Source organism: Pituophis catenifer, unplaced genomic scaffold (genome assembly GCF_029215685.1).
Source record: "Pituophis catenifer annectens isolate HBS135680 unplaced genomic scaffold, rPitCat1.0.hap2 SCAF_3, whole genome shotgun sequence".
NCBI lineage: Eukaryota > Metazoa > Chordata > Lepidosauria > Squamata > Colubridae > Pituophis > Pituophis catenifer.
In genome coordinates this window covers 119,489,757-119,513,006 of record NW_027256883.1, presented here as the reverse complement: position 1 = coordinate 119,513,006, position 23,250 = coordinate 119,489,757, and the positions used below count along the sequence as shown (strand labels likewise).

At 37.3% G+C, this 23,250-nt stretch overlaps 1 long non-coding RNA gene across 1 annotated transcript in view; it reads left to right on the top strand.

Annotated features, from left to right (window-relative positions):
* Nucleotides 1–2,213: 2,213 nt before the first annotated feature.
* LOC139313824 (uncharacterized) overlaps nucleotides 2,214–23,250 on the top strand; it is a 59,122-nt gene continuing 38,085 nt past the window's right edge. Inside the window, exon 1 of the long non-coding RNA XR_011600161.1 lies at nucleotides 2,214–2,264. This is a non-coding gene — a long non-coding RNA (uncharacterized lncRNA). The remainder of the gene's footprint in view (nucleotides 2,265–23,250) is intronic.

Sequence of the window (23,250 nt, the reverse complement as noted above, 5' to 3'; positions counted from 1 at the left end):
GACTAACCTGAGCACAACCAAGCCCTCACCCAAACAGAGCACACCCCCATCCAATCAGAGCACAGCCAACCCCCATCCAATCAGAGCACAACCAAGCCCCCAACCAATCAGAACACACCTCCACCCAATCAGAACACAGCCAAGCTCCCACCCAATCAGTTCACTCCCCCACTAGCACTTAAAAGGAAGAAACAGCTGCGATCACACATTGCTCCTAGAAGCACGAAGCCGAAAACACCAGCCTGAAGATGACAAATGAGACTTCATCAAAATGTCACCAAGACACTTCCAATTTTATGCGGGAGAAAACCCGAATAACCAAAGACCTACATAAGTATGCAAGTCTTGGCATATTTGGGTCTTTTCCCATGTATGATTGAGAGTATCTTGGCGACGTTTTGATGAGGTCCCACTCGTCATTTTCAGGCTGAAGATGACGAGTGGGACCTCATCAAAACGTCGCCAAGATACTCTCAATCTTACATGGGAAAAGACCTGAATACTCCAAGACTTGCATACCTGTACCAATGAAAATCTACGAATATATATATAAATAAAGCCTACGAAAAAGAAAAAGACACATTGTACCTTTACAGGGAGGATACCTGAGAAAAGGGTGTGGCTCACTGATGACGCCTTAAAAGGCAGAAATAGCTATCTGAGTCTCCCAGAGAGCAACACAGAGTTGCTGTTTGTCAGCTGCGATCTCACATTGCTCCTGGAAGCACGAAGCCGAGAACACCAGCCTGAAGATGACGAATGAGACTTTGTCGAAACATCGCCAAGACACTTCCAATTTTACGTGGGAGAAGACCCGAATAACCAAAGACCTACATACAAACACCCACGAAAACCTGAGAAAACAAATATATATGTGTGTGTGTGTGTGTGTGTGTGTGTGTGTGTGTGTGTATAAAATTTCCATTTTCTGGACCACATGAAAGCTGAGCTCCTACTGAGGTATATCTTCAGGTTGACCCTAGCCTCTGTTAATCTGAGCTTCTTCTTGGGTAAGTAAAGCTTAGATGAAAGGACAACAGAAAAAAAAACCAGTTTCTTTTTTAAGTAGTGGAGGCAGGCAATACTATGAGAAAACCCAAATTAGCATATTTGCAGATTATATTAGCATATTTGGACACTGGAAACAAAAAAGTAAGTAAGTCCCAATGGATTGTATGGAATAGCCACATACAGTATATAATGTGAGTGTTCAGTGTGATAGAAAAATATCACATGTAGAAGATCAGCATTGAAAAATGGCAGTCCTTCATAATTTCTTATTTGTTTCAAACCTATTGAATATTTACTATCCCAGAGATTTTCTTCACATGTCTCAAATAAATGATTGCATATCATATATTCTCTATCAAGGAGAACAAAATACACATTGTACTAGTCAGTACATTCTCACAACACATCAAATTGGGGAACTATTAAAATTTAATTTTCTTTGGAAAGAGATCACTGAAATTAAGGAATTTAGAAACCTTAACTTTATTTACAAATAACTCTAAAGGTTTCCAGGGAGGAGAAGAATCCTGAATATCCCAGTGCTGGTAACATTTATGTTTATTTGCTTGTTTGTTTGATGGTGAAATGAGTTCACAACATTGTTGACTCCTTGTAACTGCCTGGGTAATTTCTTGCAGTTTAAAGTTTTTCCAGAAGTGTTTTGCCACTACCTGCTTCCTGGGGCTGAGAGAGACTGACTGCCCCCGCCCCCCCCAAAAAAAACAGATAGGTTGTTGTTATTGTTTTTGTCTAAGGCAGGACTAGAATTCATGGTATTCTGGTTTCAGTCATGTTGGATTTTGTTAAAAGCAATGAAACAGAAAACAAGGTGATGAAACACAGATATAAACAGAGATGCCAAAAGAACTGTTAATGACCTTAATGGATGGTGGTTGGTAGTTGTTGTTTCAGATTTCTGATCTGATGAGCCAAACTCTCTTCTAACCCTATATTTGTTGTCTTTTAGTTCACAGTGCTCATGACATTTCTGCAATGGTATGAGCTGCAAAGTGTGAAACTTGGCTATGTTGACTCCAAGTTCTGCCAGTAGAATATGTAATAAAAATAGACATCATCTGTAGCCTTGAGAAAGTGGTGATATTTACACTGAGCCAAAAAGTTGAAAAAAAGCGATGCTGTTTGATCAGAGCACAGGATTTTGATTGACAGTGCTAAATTAAGTCTTATTTCCCTTCTACTATGTTTAGTCTAGAGAAAGAAGCAAATTAGAAGAGAACCTGCTGTAGGCAAAGGTAAGCTTGCAAATGTTCAATAATATGTGTCTGAAAATGTAACCAATAACCAATGGAGGAAGGACAAAATTTGCTTTTCTGTAATGAAAAAAAGAAAACACGTTTTCTTAGAAATAGCACCGTTAAAATTTTTAAATATAGATTTAAAATATATATAGATTTATATATTTAAATTTTTAAAATATAAATCAAGATTGGTTAATAAGAGCACTCGTCATTGTCATAAAATTGTCCAAGTTGTAGTTTTGCCTTAGTCCTCAGGGACAATTCCATCTGTAGTTAGCCTCTTCTTTTTTGGGAAAGTCTGTAAATAGAGGTACTTAGTTGCTCAGTTAAGGATCCACAGTTTTGCACCTGATACCACCAATTTTATTTGCAACTGATGATATTACTACTAAAATAGATAAAGATAGGAAGGTGCCAGAGAATCTAGGACCTGATCTAGTAGTACAAATAAATTAGTGAAAAGATGGTTATATTGACTGTGTTTGTTGGTTCAAAACAAGCTTCGTATGTTATCTAATCTTTTTTTTTTTGTAATCTTTTTAGACAATCTTAATTTTTTTCACTGCATATGCCATTAAACAAAGGGAGTACTAGGTGGGAAATCCCATGGTCTCAACTGTGTTTTCCTTTTCTCCACTCTGCCTCTTTTGAAATGTTGACCCTGATTCTGGGCTCGGAATTGACAAAAGTTATTAGTTTTTGCCAGTGGAAAATAAAAATAAAAGTTGACATTATCTGTAGTCCTGAAAAAGTGGTGACATTTACAATGAACCTATTTGCCACCTATCTCTCTTAGAGGTGACCCTGAGCACCTTTCAAAAATTAAAAATCAATAAAACATTGAATTTGAAAAAAGCGACTTTCAGCTTTTTTTGGTCTCCCTACCAGTGGTGGGTTGCTACCGGTTCTCCCCAGAGAATTTGAGTAGTTCAGAGAACCGGTCAACACCACCTCTGCCTGGCCCCGCCCCCAATCTATTTGCTGCCTCCCGACTCCCAGCTGATCAGCTAGAAGGAAAAAATCAGGGCTCAGTTGACAAAGACAAAAAAAAAGTCCTAACAACTCCCACAGCCTTTGGAATGTTCAACCCAGTGTTGGAATAATCATATTTACATTCATTGGAGAGAAAAGGCACATAATAGGAAAGCAATGTGCAGGTACTCACTTGTGTTCTGCAAGGGGGGGGGAAGCATGTGTGTTTTCTATAGGCAATCTTTCCTATGCTTGACCCATTTCCATTCCTTTGTATAATGGAAAGATGGGAGAGAAAAGGATCAGCAGAGACTAAGCAGGCACACAAAAGGGAATACACCAGACTGTTTTCATAGCATACGTACAGCTCCCAAACCCCAGCATGCTCAGGGCTGCTGGTGCCAGCACATTGCTTTTGATATCTATTCCCCATTGTGTATCTGTTTATTGTCTACTAATCTCTTCATCCTCCATCTCTCTGATGTGCAAGGAGGGCTGGGGGAGAGGAATAAAAACAACAGGTCAGGCACAGGACAATGCATATTGACTTTAATGGTGATCACATGATTGAAGATGTTATGAAGGTCATAAAAATGCCATTGGTTATAAAATTAATTTTTCAGCATTGATGAAAATTTGAATGGTCACTAAGCAAGGCAGTTGCTATGTGAGGTCTACCTGTATTGAGTTTTTAATTCTGTATTGCTGTCCAAAGTCATGACTGAGAAATAGGAATTCCTATAAATTGAGAAGGAGGAGGAAGAAAAAAATGTTCCTTTTTTTTGGAAAGGCATTTTATCTCTGCATTAGAATGTTTGCTTGTTTTTGATATTTCTCTGTGTTAAATCTATTCTGAATAATATATTGTAAAAATGGAGATTTTTTTAAAAAAAATAAAAAATAAATCAAAAGGTGTTATAATTAATCAACCAGGAAATAGGCATAAGAAAATAAAACATAATATCCTCCGAGTTTTTAACCTCTTTTCAAAAATTCTTAAAGGAGAAATCTATCCTTATATGTAGATGCAACTGTTCAAAGAAGGGATACCATACTGAGAAGGGCCCACTTGTAGGTGAAGTGGATCCCCAGCAGAATCTCTTTCCTAAATCTTAAAAAATGGACAGATTTACTTTACAGCAGTCAATAGTCAGGCCGTGAGTCTTGTAGGACTTTAAAGACAATTATACTTTTAAAACCAATCAGAAACTGACTGAAAACTAAAGGAGCCCCCGGAATAGAGGTGCTTTTTGGACAAACGTTGAAGTGCCCAATACTATTCAGTCTGCTGCACTACTCTTTGCTTCTGACCAGTCATCAAGTACAATTCCATGAAGAATGAATTAAATTGATAAGAACAGATACTAGATTCGATCTTAGCCAAAAGACTAAGAACTATGTCTATGGGGAAAATATTGCAGTTGTTCAACCACGAAGTGACAAGGTCCTGCATGAATGCTCATGTTTCCTGATCCAGGAAAGGTTGCAGGTGACATTCAAGATGTAAATATGCAAAAAAGTCTTCTGACTACAGAGTCTGCCTGCTGTTCAGGTAGGAACTATGAGTCCAGGAGAACCCCAAATTACAAGTCCATTTTATCAAGGGCACATCAACAACTAAAACTTGACCATATCTGGAATCAGAAGGTTTCTGTATTCAGAGTTACATTGTCTTGCTAGAATCTAGCCTGTCTTTCCGCAACTAGACCTTAACAGCATCCAGGTACTGAGACAATTAATCTCTACCACATTGCCTATCATGTGTGTATCAGGCAAACATAACTGCATTTTGGATTTCAATTCCTATCAATCTCAGCCCCTCATTTAGAAAGGACTGCATAAACTCTAGTCTGAAATATCTGGAGAGCATCCGTAAGATTAAGAGATATATACAGTAGCTAGTCCTGAAGCCTTTTGTTAAGTCCCAATTCATTGCAGCCTCTACAAAAAGCCCAAGGCATCCTCATTTTGCCCTTGGTGTTGTTGCTCTGTTTTTTCATTTAAGCAACTCATCCATGGGGGAGGCAGGTTTTGTTGCCAAGTGGAACGAAGCACAAAATCTAAAGTGAAAATTCAGGCACCACATCTACTCTCTAGCTATATGTTGTTTCAAAGAGCTCCGTTGAAAGGAGTTTTTTGAAAAGTGTATTGACTTAGCAGGTTTTCAGTTCTCCTATGCCTTGTAATTACTTATTGGGTTTTGGCTCAGAGGTTAATGGAAAGCAGCATGATGTCAGGGTAATAGATCTACAGTCAGTCAAACATATTAGCTATTCCCTAAAGAGCTCTAACACTGTTTTATCAAAACCAGGAGCAAAGAATGGCTACTAAGCAACACATTTTTAAATGGCCATAGGAAATGAATTAAAGAGTTGAAACAGCCAACAAAGGTTGGGGGTGGGTTGAGGAATCCATTAAACTGCTTTTCCTATTTGAGCCTACTGAGCTAATACTCCAATTTTACACTACAAATGTCTGCACTAAGCAACTACACCAAAACATTTAATTACTGATATTTCTCCGCCTGAGTTTCTCCTCTCCTTATTACTGAAGCAGCTGCAGGCTGAGGACTTCTGCAATCTTCTCTGATCAACAAAGCAAAGGCTGGATCCTGGGCATAACACAATAGGAAATACACTCACTGCATTAAGCTGAAGGAAAATGAAAACATTTTGGAGAGCCTGGAATTTTGACTGCACTCTTGTTTCATTTCATTTCCACTTTTTATGGTGTATATGTATAAATGGTGTGTGTGTGGTACTTATATATATACAGGGTGTGTGTGTGTGTAACAGAATTTCATTTTTAATGTGTGCCAGTGTGCCCATAGTACATACACATACTCTCTCTCTCATCTATCTATCTATCTATCTACCTATCTATCATCCATCCATCCATCCATCCATCCATCCAGGCAATAACTTCTTCAGGCATCTTTGGCTTCTTGGGCTTCTCATAATTCATTTCAGTCCCTTGAAGGCCTTTTCAGATTTGAAAGTGTGAGCAGCCCATGGAAGAGTTATAACAAAACATAACACCATGAGAAATAGCATTTCAACATTCCAACACCATCTCCAACAATAAAGTAAACCACTAGCAAAAGTTTCTTTTTCAAGAAAAGCATACTTTTTTAAACAGTTTATTTATACATTTTCATTTTACATACATATGTGCTTAGTGATCATTTTGCTTATATAATAATACTTTCCCCACTCTTAATTTCTACCTCTATTATCGAACCATTTGTAAAACAAGTCCCATGTTCGAAAAGAAAAGCATACTTTTAAGAGACTAGGAAATAGATTTTTGAATCCTGTACCTACTGAAAGTCCTACAGATAGTCCTTGATGTATGACCATAATTGGGACCAGACCCTTCATGGCAAACTGAGGCAGTTATTAAGTGAGTCCCCATGTGATTGGTCCTGGATTTACAACCTTTTCTGCCATGGCACGGATTCCATTGTTAATTAAATCCAGTCTTTCCCATTGACTTTGCATACCAGAAGCCAGTGAGAAGGTCACAAATAGCCATCACATGATACCAGAATGTTGCAAATGTCATAAATAAATGCCGGATGCCAAACACCCAAATTGCAATCATGTGACTCTGGAGACGCTTGATGATTGGAAGGACTGATCATAAATCGCTTTTTTTCATTGCTGTTGTAACTTTGAGCGGTGACTGAACTAAGGATTGCATCTCAGGGACTACCTGTATTTAGGTGTTTAGTTAAACTCATAGATCTATGTAGAAGAGAATTGGGCTGCTTCATGTCCTTTATTCTCCCTAACTTTTAAGTTGGCAGTTGAAGATCTGAAGAGAATTTCTGTTTGCATTTGCCTTTTAAAGTTTTTGATTGAGAAAAATCTTGTGCTCAAGTTCTTGGTATATCTTCTGTTCACTCTTCTATTGAATATATGAAGCTCAGGGAGAATAAGTTGTGTGCATGGCTTTTATTTTATTTATTTTTTTGTTTCATCTAAATCCACCATATCTTCAACTGAACATCCGAAACAAAGCCAAAGCCTTCATCTGTAACTCCAAACTTTTCTTAATAATTATGCAAAAGTCTTAAAAAGCTTTATATTTATAGATGATTGTTATTCTCTTTCCCCCCTGCTTTCCAAAATCTTACTGAAGGGAATGAAGGAAGCTCCCAGCCTTCTCTAATGAGGTTTATATCCATTAGAGAAGATCACGCCTAAGTATTTTATTATCAATAGAAACACCGGGCACTATTTAAAAAAAAAAAACTGTTAGTATATTTAAGTTCTCAGAATTCCAATACTGCAAGATTTGTTTATCTGTAACCTTTGATTTAACATCAGTTGCTGCTTTCCATCCTGATTTTGTTGCAAATTTCCAAAAAGTATATGGAAGAATATAGCAAGGGAAGAAGAAAAAAGCAGGAAGTTAAGAAAATTATGTCCTGTTATAAGGCACGATTCCAGACAGGATTAGGCTCAGCATATAAGGGCCTCAGGATTTTTGATATTTTGATTTGTAACATTATTCTTAATATCTAACTGTAAAATTTAGACAGAAAAATGTGCAGGTTTGAAAATTAATTTATTTTACTGCTTGGAAGTTAATTTGTTTTACTGCTGATGTTGCTTCCCTTCTCACATACTTTTATTAAAATAGAGGTAATGATTAAATATAAAACCTACCTGCTGGTTCCAACTGTCTAATAATGCAAACAGATTATATATATTAAAATGGGGAGTAGGAAAGTAAAGTTAACATCAGTTCTTGAAAGAAACCTGCTTCGTTGGAATTTTGCTTCCCTCTTCCTCCTTAGTCATTAGTTAATCTATTGAGGGAGAGGGAGAGGGCGGGAGAGAGGAGGGGGAGAGAGAGAGAGTGGGGGAGAGAGAGAGAGAGAGAGAGAGAGAGAAAGAGAGAGAGAGAGAGAGAGGGACTCATCTGAGAAATGATCATATTTGACATGCTAATGTTATTGACATATGTATCATTGTTGGAAAGAGGCACACTCAATTAGGTCTTCTAAACAACTGAGATTTTTGGGCTCTGTCTCTTTGAAGCACATGTCCTCCATTTGATTCAAAAAACAGGAAGGTCAGCTGCATCAGTACCTTTATTGTATGGCTTGAGGAAGGAGTAGATGTGTTGCTGAACATTAATTTCCATATTCTTTCACCAATGGCCATATTGGCTAGGACTGGAGTTCAGTGGTGTGGTGGATATCTCTGCCACCTTGAGTTCTTTGTAAAAATAATAAAGGTGGGATATAAATAAATATTAGAGTCTAATGTTAACTCACATAACAGATGGTCACTAAATATGTTAAATAACATTGCAATCTGAATTTATTTTCTTTTTCTTTCCTTATCCCTTTTTAAATTTTAGTTCTGAGCAAAAGGTTTTTTGCAGCTCTTTTAGTTGTTTTATCAAGTGGCTTAAGAGTGCCACTTATGCAAGATATTGCAAAATATTATATGCAAAATATTATGATTTGAAGAGAAATCTGAGTGAAACATCTGTTCCCTTTTCATAGGAATATATTCTCAGATTATGTTATCAGATTAATGAGGCCACAATTCCTTTGCTTAAAGGTAGAAAATGGTCTAGATGCAACTTCTAGTTTCAATTCTTGGCCTCTTAAGAAAGAATCGGAAAAAAAATCCAGCCTAAAACCTAGACAGATGCAATTATCATCTGCAGTTAAAGAGTTTTACTGAATAAAATCTTCCTACTCTTGACAAACAGCTAAGAACAGAGCTACATATAACACTATTTTATTTGAACAGGGTTTTTTTTTTGGGGGGGGGGAGAATCTGGAAAAGAGCATATGCATGTGATGATAATCCCAACAAACCTTGGGAAAACAGAGAAGGCAGCAAAACAGGAAAGAAACAGGACCATTATAGGAGAGTTGTTTGAATCTAGGGATGATGGAATCTTTTTTTTCCTTTTTTTTATTTTAAAACAAACTTTATTAAATTATCAAACAATTATAAAAACAATTAAAACCATAATAAGATATTCATATACATAGATCATATCATATATTTGACATTTCATTTCTATTCTTTTACATATCTGTATATATTCTTCTCCTCTACACGTTATATATTTCATAACCTAGTCCCATATTTATCCTCCTGACGGTGAAGTCATTGTTGGTATTTATATGAAATAAGCATGGAAATACACTCTCAATTATCAGTTCTTAGTTTAAAACTCACTATTAGAGAAAAGTAAAATTTAATACTCATCAAGATTATCTTTATACTTTACTAAGTATATCCTTATCCACTTTCTTTTCACTTAATCCAATCGTACCACTTGTCCCATACCTTAAAATACTTTGAGCTTTCCTTATCCTTTAATTTCAGTGTTAGTTGATCTGATTCCGCACATGCATATATTTTTTGTATTATCTGCTGGTCGGTTGGCAAATGATCGGTCTTCCAAACTTGTGCAATTGCTATTCTGGCTGCCGTAATTATATGATGTATCAAATATGTCATTTCTTTTCTAATATTTTGTTTATATATTCCTAATAAAAAAATCTCTGGGTCTAATTCTATTTCTTCTCCTGTAATTTGTGATATCCAAATTCTAATTTTCCCCCAGTATACCTTGATTTTGGGACATAGCCACTATACGTGATAGAAAGTTCCTCGGGCCTGTTTACATTTCCAACAATTTGGGTCCAAATTAGGGTACATTTGTGCTAGTCTCGCAGGGGCAAGGTGCCACCTATACCACATCTTGTATTGATTTTCCTTGTAAGTTACTGATTTCGTTATTTTAATGTTGTTTTCCCAAATCCTTTCCCACTCTTCCAGTTGAATATTTTTACCTATGTTTCTGGTCCAGGCAATCATTTGTCCTTTAATTATATTCTCATTTAAGTCAATTTCCAGTAAGTATTTATATATTTTGGATATTAATTTCCCTTCTTTCACTTCCAGAAATTTATCTAGCCTAATAGGTATAGGAAAGACAGGGACGAAGGAGGAATTGATGTGAACCCTAATAGGGATGATGGAATCTTAATGTAATAATAAAAGTGGATTAGTTTGAGTCTGTTTTTCATTCTTCCCTTTCCATGGACTTCAGAATACTTTTCTGTAACACTCTGTTTCCTCCCTTAACTGCCTCACTTGTTTCCAAGGTTTGTTAGGCACTCCATCATAGGAGCAAAGAATGTGATTAGGTTAACTTTCACATAAAATGGAAGTTAATATTTTCATCTTGAGATAGGTTATGGTGAAAATCACTTCTCCAAGCTACCTTTTTGAGATGGGAAAGAACTTTTCATTAGTGCTCATAATTGCTGCCTTCTAGGATTAAAAGAAAGTTTGGGAGGAATAGATTTTTTCATGACACAGGGAGCAAGGGTTTAATACTTCCGAAATATTATATTTTCAGTTAGACCTATGAAGACATTTCCATAGTAGTGGTCCCTCAACTAACACATCTTCTACTTAAAACAAAGAAACAAAACAAACACAATCATCTGTAGATTTTTCCATAGTGGCCCCTACCCTGTAGAACACTTTCCCTGGCAATCTAGCAAGCCTTCCAGAAAACCATCAAGAGTTTTCTTTTCTCCTACACACAAAGGTGTGTGTGTTTATTCATTTCAACGTTATATTGTTGTGAGTCACCCAGAGTTGTGGTCTGAAATGGTCAGCCATACAAATATTTTAAACACATAAATAGTGTCATGTATTTAATGTGAATGATATTTATTTTGACTCAGAGATTCCACCTTCCCTGATGGAGAGGTTTTTGTTAATATCATAGAATTTATCCTTTTTATTAATACTCTGGTTATGACAGAATAGTGAAATCACATTAGATGAGAAAGGACACTTTTTTTTTGGTCAGGATCATGTCTCATAGGACCTGAGACTATATTAGAACAGGAAGGATCCAGAAATGTCTTCCTTTGTGTCACTTGGAGCCTCTGAAGATGATACAAAGGGATGTCACTGGAGACAGGCAGTCCTTACAAAGGTTATTGTCTATAAAAGCGAGTAGGTAATTTCTTTTCAACAACACATAATTGGCTGAATTGACAGAAATTATACCCATTCTACCATTATTTGGAAAAAGGGCTTCTTTTGAGTGTCATATTTTTTTTATTTTCAGCCAACTTACAAAAGGTTTAAGTTGTAGCTCTGCCAAGCAGAAGTCCCAATTACCGCAAAACATATGCTTATGTTGCCACACAATTAGAAGCAGTAAACTGTGTCATGCCTCAAAGGCAAGAGACAGGTCCCATCCCCCGTTGCTCTGTGGTGAAGCCATCATGTACCATTTTCTATCTTTGATGCAAATTGCATCCCCCATTGTGTGAATGGAACTCTGCCAATGTTAGATGAGAAATAAATTGAAAGTGAGAATGACTCTTTCTTTGTCTTCCAATACTTTGTCTAAATAACATCACAAAGAGCTACCACTGGTTACTTTTCAACTTTCCTCTGATAGTTGACACACTTAACTTAGTACATTTTCAAACAGATGAAAACAGCCAAATTAGGGGATACATGAAAGAAGAAGATGGATGACACCTTTTCTGACTAACAGATTTTGTTATAAGACGTAAGCTTTCATGTGATACAGCCTTTTAATAAAATATGTGACTCAGAAAATGTGTTACCAGACTCCTGGATTTTTGTCATGGTAGAGACTAACGTAGTTCTCTTCCTACAGTGAAAGCACTGAGTACAACAAGATTAACCAGAATATTATTTGATATTTGTGCATGCCTGCAACTCAGGAGTGTTAGTTGTGCAATCAAGTTTCCTTCTAGTATGGCTGGTTTTTTTTTTCTTTTATGCAACAGTAGAAGATATATAGAGGCTTTTTAAATTCACATTTTTTTAAAAAAAAAAATCTGATTTATCTATGGACTGCAATATTTGTAGTAAATCTGAATAACCCTTGGTGCTTCAGTTCAAAGTTTAAGGCAATATTTATGTGTTGTCGAGCAGCTTATAATGTTCATAGGATGCTAAAAGAGCATGGGATATTTTCCCTCAGTGATGTCTCTCCAGAATTGATATAAATCATCTATGCCTTATAAATGAATTATACATTATTAGGAGGAAAGATTCTGACTTATCTTTATCTTCCTTGACAGTATGTTGTCCAAAGGTGTGAGAGAAGTAGGTATGTTAAGTAACAAAACATTGAATAAATGTTATTTGTTCCCTAGGTGTCTCAATCTTTCTTCATAAATTTCATTTCAGAATATGCACTGTTTTTGCCAAACATCAAAGGTCTAAAGCAGCATTTCTCATACTGGGGAATTCTGGGAATTGAAGTCCACACATCTTCAAGTTGCAAAGTTTGATAAGCACTGGTCTAAAGGATAGAGCTGGAAGGGAAGCCAAGATTGGAAGTAGAGACTATGCAGTTCTGCTTCCCGGCTTTTATATTAGTGCATAAGAGTGGCTTTCATCTCCTTAAGTGATTCATGTAGAGTAAGGTTTTAAACATTCTTCCCTAGAAGTTTCCTGCAATCAATGTATCTTCTTTGGGGTGGGCTGATAGGGGAATTGCACTGTGAATGTTTTAGGCATTTGTACACAACTATATTTTCCACCTTAGACAGAGACACATTCCTTCTCAGAAAAAGATACTCCGGAAATTTATCTTCTAATTTGGTATTATGTTTAAAACAAAATAAATTCCTAATAATATTTCTTACTTTCAAAAAATGTTTCTTATTACCCATGATCTGAAAGGAAAAATAAAAGGAAAAAAAATTTCCAGGCATTTTTCCTTAATAGTCTTCATCAATTATTGTATAGCGGTCACTGTTCTTCCTTTTCTCCCCTAACCCTAAAGTATGATGGAGGATGAAAAATCGTCCATATCAACAAGAAAACAATTATATGGGAGGAAGGACAGAGGGAGGGAGGAAGGAAGAAGGAAGGCTTAGGTTTCCCTTAATAATGTCCAAGTCTCATCCTGAATAATTATTGAATAATGTCACCAGTTGGATAACTTGCTATTTGTGCTTTCATGGCCAAGATCATCTGCTAGATTTTAATTTAGAGGGTTCCATATATGATTTTCAGAGGCACCCATGTGTTCATAGAGGCACCTGCTGTAGCACTTACCATATTCCCTGTACCATTGAATTTTTATTAACTAATGATAATCATGATGATGACAACAACAACAACTAATGATGGTGATGGTGATGATGATAGTGATGGTGATGGTGATAATTTTAAGGGACTCTCCCATGTAGCAGACAACTAATGATGATGGTGATGGTGATGATGATGATGATGATGATGATGATGATGATGATGATAATTTTAAGGGACCCTCCCATGTAGCAGACTTTGAATGCAACAGGCCAAATTTCTGGCTGGAGGTCCCCATCCCACCCTGGTGGGGGCAATTCCACTGCACCAATGTAATCCAACCAAAGAGACAGAAAAATATGTTATTTTTTAACAAAAGTAAAGTTATTCTTACTTTAATGTTTTGATATTCATGGAGAATTAGGTCATCTGCATAATGACACAATTATGGAAATAATGCAATACTTAATTAAATGGATACCTCTTACTATACCTTGGGGAGGGGGGGAAGGATCAGTGGAAGCCAATAACCCAATGCTACCGTCATTGGATAATGTATATTGTTATCACAATAGGACAGGTTGCCTCTCTCACAGTCACATAATTGCTGTTACACTTGAGTCATCATCTGGTTTCTAAGGGAAAATATATAGTAGTACACTAGAAGACTTGCTAACAATTTCATATCATAGAAGTAACTATTCCTCATTTTTATTTTTCACAGTTTGTATTAAACTGTATGAGCCAAAATTTATGTTATTAACAGAAATATTATGGTCTGCAACATGTAAACATTATACCCCAAATAGCTCTCCCTAGTATTCAATATTGGCACTCTACAAATTTCGTGATTAAATATGCCAAAAAATGAATTGAATTAACATAGCAAAATATAGTTAGCAAAATAGTTTGCTAGCATAATCATTGCCACAGGCCTTAATTAACATGAAAATTAATTTCAGAACCTGGTGTAAGAAACTTTAATCATATATATTATCATCATTGCGTGAAAACTCTGAACACCTCTAGGATACAATTTCTTCAAGGGGATCACAATAAATCTTTGGGATGTTATTAAGGGAAAAAAACAATACTCTCTGTGTATCTTATATAAAAGGGCAACTTTAAATCAAATGAGTAATGCTTTGATATTGAAAGTATTACTCAATGGTGCCCTCTAGCTTTTATTTTTTTTAATGAAAACAAGAATTAAGGTGACAATTGAAAATGCAGATCTGTTGCATTCTAAAAGATAATTGCATATTCTATTCCTTTGGGATTCAAATATAAGTGGTTTATTCCAGTGGTGGGTTCCTACTGGTTTTCACTGGTTTGGGCGAACTGGTAGCAGCGGTGGTGGGAGACTCCGCCCACCCAACCGGACATCATCAAATATGCTCTGCGCATGTACAGAAGCTTCTGTACATGCACAGAAATGGTACATGCACAAGCAAAGTGTGCATGCATGTGTGAGCGAACCAGTAGCAAAGGTAAGTGTTTATTCCAGCTGGTTTATTCCAGCTTCCTCTGTAGATGTCTAGGAACTGTACATAATATAGGCTCTGCTTTGAACTGAAAGCATAGAGGCCTGACATTTAGTTGAGAATGAAATTTGCATATTTGGCCCTATATTTGGCTATGAAAAATCACACTGAACACGGTTCAATTAGCACAGGAGCTCCCCAGGGCTATGTGCTCTCTCCATTACTCTTTTCTCTATATACCAATGATTGCATCTCAAAGGATCCCTCTGTAAAAGTGCTGATGTTTGCAAATGATACAACAGTCATTGGTTTCATTTGAAATGATGATGAGTCTGTGTATAGACAAGAGGTAGATCAACTGGCCCTAGAGTGCAGCTGGAATAATCTGGAGCTGACCACTTTTAAAACCGTAGAGATGATAATAGATTTTAGAAAAAGCTCTCCTATTCTACCACCTCATACACTATTAGGCAATACAGTGTCAACCGTAGAGACCTTCAGGTTTGTAGATTCTAATATCTCCAAGGTCTTAAAATGGTGACCTAACATTAGAACCATCATTAAAAAGGCACAACACAGAATGTTCTTCCTGCATCAACTCAGAAAGCTCAGATTGCCCAATGATCAGATGATCTACAGAGGAATTATTGAGTCTGTTATTTGTACCTCAATAACTGTCTGGTTTGGCACAGCAACCAAACAGGTCAGGTACATACTTCAATGGATAATTAGGACTGCAGAAAAAAAGAAACGCAACCAGCCTGCCTTCCATTGAGGATCCGTATACTGCATGAACCAAAAAGAGGGCTGAGAAAATATCTACAATCCCCATCCTGGACATAATCCATTTCAACTTTATTGTCAGGACACCGCCATAGAGCATTGCATGCCAAATAACAAGGCAAATCCCCCCCCCATGCCATCACTCTGCTGAATACCCACAGCACTGTCTCATTTCTTATTTTTTCTCATCTTCTCATTTTTCCTTCTGTCTTTGACACCTCCATATATTCAACTAAAAACCTGAACAAGACATTTAGGTTCTGGGTTTTGATACTGCTATTTAGATTAGGCTGGCTAATACTAAATCCATATTTTTTAAAATTGGTTCTCAACCTGTGATCCCTATTTTTCTACTTGCATTTTTTATGTGCTTTCGAACTGCTAGGTTGGCAGCAGCTGGGACAAGTAACAGGAGCTCACCCCGTTAAGCGGCACTAGGGATTCGAACCGCGGAACTGCCGACCTTTCGATCAACAAACTCAGCGTCTTAGCCACTGAGCCACCATGTACCTACAGCCCTTACCTTTATCTAAAAAACATAGATTGGGTTTCTAAGTCAAAAATCATTACTAAGAGCATCATGAGGACTCTGTTTCTCAGATGAAGTTTTTGAGCCACAGGACTTGTTTGTGTGGAAATAGAAGTAGGTGCCAGATATACTATGTAGAGCTATCAAATAAGAGATGGGATATAATGAATAAACTGCAACACCAAAGTAGAGTGTTTAAGTCTATGTAGCTATTTTTCTGATCTCCAACTAAGAGAGAAATTCATTTTACAAATGGAATTATTATGAGCCATCAAATCACCCAGTGTTATTTTCACATTATGCTTTTCAATGGAACCAGTTCAGGCATTCAGCTGCTGATTATCAACTGAGCAATATTATTTTTAAATGTATGCTTTTTTTTTTTGTATTGATAAGTGCCAAGCGCGCCATATATGCAACCCATATATACAACATGCCAAACATGATTTCTTTGATCATGGCTTTTAAGAAAATACAATTCATGTATTATATTAACTGCACCAAATAATAAATCATGGTATTAAGACAATGCCAAAATCAAATAAGCCACATTGTATTTTAGAGTGATGGAGATCATCATTAACAGTAATAGAATTTGGGGTAGCAACTGATATTTTGCATCTGTAATCTCCATGCAGTTCAAACACTTCAGAATACTCCGCTTTTATAGTGGAATGTTACATGTCTATTCAGAATGAAGGTTTCTTGAATTTATGCTCAAATACCTGCATATAGGATTTCAATAAAATACCAAGTCTACTAAGGATGTATCTATCACTAGAGAATGTTAATGCAAATGTATTCAGGATTCCTGGACTCTATTACTGAATTTTCCATAATTAATAATCTAAATAGTGCATTTAATTATATATCTCGCAAGAGTTTTAAACTGTTTAGTTAATTATTATTGTTTGCCAAATAAAATGTTACAAATAGCACAAGTCACTGAATACAAGCTGTTCATCAGATGAACAGTGTTATTTACTCTGCATGGAAAATGGGAATCCATCTGTACACTACTATCAAATAAAATGCATTTCCATCAGAATGTGATTCTGTCTTATCTATAATTAACCACCAGATGCCAAGTGAAACCCAGCCATGTAGCCAGTCTCCTAATCACAACCCCTCTTTGTTTTAAATCTATTAATGGATAGTCTGTCTGAAATCCCATTGTTGTTAACCAAAACATAGACCTCTTTAAGATTTCATATTTTGTTCTTTAGCAGAACACAATGATAATGCAGCACTACAAGCCAGGTTCAGATAGTTATAGGTTACAGGGATATGGGAGATCAAAGATGGATAGCTAGTTCATGAAATTATACACCAGATGGTAATAGTGAATTATATGTGAGTGGAATCAGGATTGTTCTATACTAATCTTGGCACAATAGCATTTTTTTCTACATTTGTGATGAATGCATCCTCTAAATCAAACTACTCCAAACAGATTTTTTTTTCCTGAGAACTCTGGAAGAGGAAAACAGCTGGAGGCACCAAAGTTAAATATGGCTGCTCAAACTCTTTCTCATGTATGTATATAGCATGTCTGTATGTGTGTATGTATGTGTACACTTCTGAGAGCAGGCAACAGAATTTTATTTTTAATATGTGCCAGTATACACACATTATGACAATAAATTTCTTAGTATTATCTTATACTAATGTAAAATTAGCTCCTTCTTGAAAAGACTCTTCTCAGGCACTAAAAATCAGATTCACACGTAAAAGTTTCAGCTGATTGCTTCATTGCTCACATCTATACACAGAAATCTTCTCAGACTAACTATTTGTATCCAGGTAAAACTAGACAAGTTTGATGGTGTTCAAAAGGCGGGGAGGTTGGATTTTGTGTCACCCCTTGTGACTAAGTAAAGACTCTAATATTCCTGCTTGACTTCTTCCACTCTAAACTAATGCCCTGCTTGACCCCTTCCCCTGCCTCTGTCAGTCTCTCACCAACAATGCCTGACAATATTATGGACAACCAAGAAAACACACTTAGTCAAATAAATCAACCCAGAGCTTTTACTCAAGCTACAAATGACCAGACTGAAATTATCCTACTTCATTATTCCTATATTATGCAAAGACCCAACTCCAGAGGTATTACTGCAGTTCAGCCATATATAAAGAAACTTAAGTTCCCACTCTTGCTTAGTAGGAAAGTTAGTGTTTAGAAACCAACTGTTTTAATCATTATGATGCTGATAATAATAGGCAAAATGTGATGATAATGCATTGAGAGTCATTTTTCAAACTGTGTTTCCTAGGAATCATTCAGAATTTAAAAGTGTATGTTAAAAAATGAAATTGGAACTGTCAAAGTGTTAATAAAGAAAGAATGCTACAGAAAACAGTCTTGAATTTAGATGAAAGACTTTTTAAATAAGGTGCACCTGGATGTTTTAGAACTTCAAAGACTCAACCTTCAGTTCTGTCGGCTAACAAAGACAAGAATTTCAAAATAATAGGAAAGGAGGCAGTCATATTTTATATCAATTGTTATCTTCTAAAAAACTGTTTAAGGAAAATGCTGCATTTACACACACATATGCACATGTACTCATAACACAGCTTAAAAAAAAACAGTAGTCAAATGGAAAGTATAGACAAAACTTTCTAAATCCTATTTTTCCAGATATGATTGAAGTCACTTAATTAACTGCAAAATAATAGAACATCCTTTTAACCACAGCTGTTTTACTTACATCCAAGATTCACTTGATAGAGCTGACAATTTGCATTTTTTAAAAGTTAAAAAAAATACTTGAATAAATATTGACTGTGGTTATGTTTTTTTTTCATGTTTTCCTTTCCAGGAAGTCCCATCTTAAAACACAGAAAAGTTTACAGACTTTTCACCTATAAGCCAGGACTAGAGGATTGAAACAGATATTGTGTTTAGGATTCAAACTCAGGATTATTAAGTGAGGGTCATTCATTCAGATCTAACGGCATCCCATCTAATAATAGCAATAGCAGTAGACTTAGAGTTATATATCACTTTATAATGTTTTACAGCCTGTCTAAGAGGTTTACAGAGTCAACCCATTGCCCCCAACAAACTGGGTCCCCATTTTACTGACCTCGGAAGGATGGAATTCTGAGTCAACCTTGAGCCTGTCAGAATCGAACATCTGGCAGTGAGCAGTGAGTTAGCCTGCAATTTGACATTCTAACTACTGTGCCACCATGGCTCTTTATTATAAACTATCACAACACAACAAACAGTTCAAGATCAGATGCCAGATTTTTCTGTATGGGATGATTTGTGTCATCCTTCCCAGATACCATTTCAATTTTATTTCTTCCCTTCCCATTGCTTTTCTTTTTCTTTTACCTGTTGGACTAGATGCACAGGTAATCCTCAAGTTACAACTGTAATTGAGTCCTGCAATTACAGTCATGTCATGATAGTTGTAAAGCAGATCATCATATGACTGCATCCAGTTTTACAACCTCATTAAGTGAGCACATCAGTCATAAAGATAACACATAAAGCAAACACATAAAGCAAACATGTTAATCATTGTTTGCCATGGGGCGCTATGGGGCAGGTTTTTTGCCAAGAAAGGAAGGGAGTCAGAACAAGAGATGAAAAATGCAAGTAGAATCCCATTATTCCTCTATTCAGGAAATCCATATGACATATGATAGGCAATCACAAACCAAAGTCTCTGATCCAAAGGAGAATGCAAGGGAACACATGTGAAAATTATATGTGGAATAAGGCAATGCAAGGTTTCAAATAAATGCTTAGCTTTGACAATGCTTTGAGGAAATGAAATCTTCAAGCACACTTTGCAAAAGCAAAGTGAAGTAACACTATGACCTTGTTTTGGCTTGGATTGATCTGATTTCTTTCTCCTGCATATCTTGTAGCTGGAAGAGGCTTTTGTGCTTGTGCTGTTGGCATGCAGAAATTTCTCTCCAGAGTGCTACTGGAATGTCTGGAATATGAAACCTTTATAGATTGAATTGTGGCTGTTTCATACATGTTTAAATAAAATTAAACATTAAGCATTGCAATTGTTTTGGTTTTTCTTTACTCAAAACAGTTCTTGGAATATTGTCCCCAACACACTGCTCGGGGTCAAATAGACCTTCTCAAGAGCCTGAGAAAATTTTGTTCAAAGTTTTGATTTATTAATTCAAATCAAGTATAGTATGTAGATGGATTGGTGCTAATCTGAAGGTTTTATTTCTGGCTTTTCTTTACATTATATAAAAAAAAGTTACTATACAAGATAAAGTAGCTGAGCCAGGCTGGTCATCATCATACTAAAGTCAGCCCATTTTAGTCTAGTGCAGGGGTCACCAACCTTTCGGACCTCAGGGACCACTAAATTCATAATTTTAAATCCCGCAGACCACTAATATGATCTGCCTAATGACCAGCTGGGTGGGCATGGCTAGATGGTCATGTGACTGGGCATGGCCAACTCGATGTCACTTGTATCGAGGGGTACCTCGCCAGCCGCTACTCACCCCTCCCCTCCCAGCCACTCCTTGCCTCCCCACCTGGGCCCCTTAGGGCCCCAACATGAAGCAGTTGTTGGAGCTAAGCAGCCCCCACGAGAAAGAGTTGGCAAAACAGCTGGCTCATTTCACATTGGATCTGACCGATAAGGAGGCTCAGCAGAAGTCCTCAGTGAGGACTACGAGCATAGGCTTTCCAAGCAGAGGGAAGGCCTGCAGGAGTGCAAGGCCAGATACCAGCACCTGCAGGCTCAGCAGGCTGATGGTCAGCCACTTCCAGGCAATGATGCAGTCCCACCGGAACAAGGCCCTTTGGCTCTTCACCACCAGCGGCGCTTCCCTCCAGCCTTCATCCAAAGCCCCATACCAGGAGGCTGAAGTAGACCCTGAGTTGGAATTTCTGCCCCCCTCCAACCTACACAAAAAGATCCTAAAGGGGGAGCCTCTCTGCAGCAACACAAACATTCATTGCAAGTATCCGGCCTAGTGGCCATAGTTTGAGGACCCCTGATTTAGTGCAATATAAAAAATGCAAATAATTTTTCTGCAGACCACCAAAATTTTCTCATGGACCACCAGTGGTCCACGGACCACCGGTTGGTGACCCCTGGTCTAGTGCATGGGTATCAAACTCGCTGTGTCATGTTGCTGTCACGTTGCTGTCACGTGACATTTTGTGATATTTTTCCCATTCATGGAGCTGGGGTGGCCATGGCCTGCACATGACATATCTGGCCCATGGGCTGTCTAGTGTGTTGTGTGGATCCTGTCTGTGCAGTTAGTTTACCAGGATGCCATCAGAATCTTTAACACACAATTAACTGAGAAATCATGTCTAGGTTAATGATAAGTTGCACAAATACTGTCATTGCTTCCTTGAGGATGCCAGCTCAGGATATTGGAGACTTTTTAGAAGTATCCAAAGTTCTCATCCCTGCCCAGCATCTTTATCTGAGATAGCCCATGCTCTTAGTTTATGGAATTTAAACTGAGTAGAAGGAAAATAGCCTATCCAAATCTATGCCAAAAATTTTGGCTTCATGATTTAAAAGAAATCCATCATGGTTTTCAATGGGAATAAAATGGGGTAATCCCCCCCCCCAGGTATGCATTGACAAGGAGTAGCAATCAGGGAATTTGCTGGTGTCCATAATTCTTTACTTTTACTGTGGTAAAAGCAGTTGAAATAAAATGGATAAAGATATAAGAATGGAAGAATTTGAAAGCCATATATTAGGGATGGGTTTAGGCTTATTACAAAAGAGTGTGTATGACTCTACAGCGTATGTATTACAGAAAATGAGTTTATTAGGAAAATTTATGGATCACCGGGAAATGCTGATTTTCCTTCTTTTATAATTGCACAAAATTGACAAAATGGTGCAGTGTGGATATAAATCAGTGATCCTGACATGGACTTATATTGTTCATACTTCATTAACTAAACTGCAGTCTTATGCATCCATCTATCTTCTACTGGTTTGAGAGGAACTTACTTCAACTAAGCATGCTCAGAACTGTAACTCAGAAATTCTGAACCAGATTTACTGAAATGCCAAAGGGATTAATTTCAGATGTTTTTCATCCAATAATTCTTAGCAGCAAAATGGTTTTTAAAAGTATTTGTTATGATCAGAGAACGACTGTACCACATACTGTACAAGCAGATGAGTCATATCCAAGGCATAGTTGACATTAAATATGGTCCAGAACGCAGCCGCGCGAGCTGTTGTGGGTGCACCTAGGTACACCCACATTACACCAATTCTCCCTGTGCTGCACTGGCTTCCTATTGGTCTCCATTCACAATTCAAGGTGTTGGTTATTATCTTTAAAGCCCTACATGGCTCAGGGCCAGGTTATCTTTGAGACCGCCTTCTGCCGCATAGCTCCCAGTGACCAGTAAGATCCCACAGAGTTGGTTTCCTCCGGGTCCCATCAGCTAAACAATGTCGGCTGGTGTGCCGGTGGGGGAGGGCCTTCCCTGTGGCTGCCCCAGCTCTCTGGAACCAGTTACCTCCTGAGGTCCGGACCATCCCCACCCTATTGGCCTTCCGAAAAGCGGTGAAGACCTGGCTTTTCCGGCAGGCCTGGGGCCATTGATCTCGCTCTTGTGATCTGGCAAGATCCAGCCATGAATGGAGTGAATGAGTTTTTAATGTTTTTTTAATTTTTCGATGTCTTTTTATAATGATTTTTTAAATGTATTGTGAGCCCCCCTGAGTCTTTGGAGAGGGGCAGCATATAAATTTAATTAATTAAATTTAATTAAATTAAATATTAGCTATTTTTTTAAAAAAAATATTATTATTTTTATAACACAATATAACAATACAAGACATACAACATTTATAAACACACTCTCTTTACAGCTATTGCATGGTGATCTTCTTTGTTATTAGCTATTTTCTATTCAGTCACTAATTCTAAATTGAAGTGTTGATAGGATTGCAGCAATAGTGGGTTTCAAATCCCGGCGCTAACGGTTCGCTATCGGTAGTGCACGGATGTACGCACTTGCTTTGTGAGTGCACAGCACTTCTGTGCATGCACAGAGCATTTTTGATGATGTCTGAATGGTTGGGCAGAGCCTCCCGCCATCACCACTTCCAGTTCACCCGAATTGGGGCGAACCGGGAGCAGCC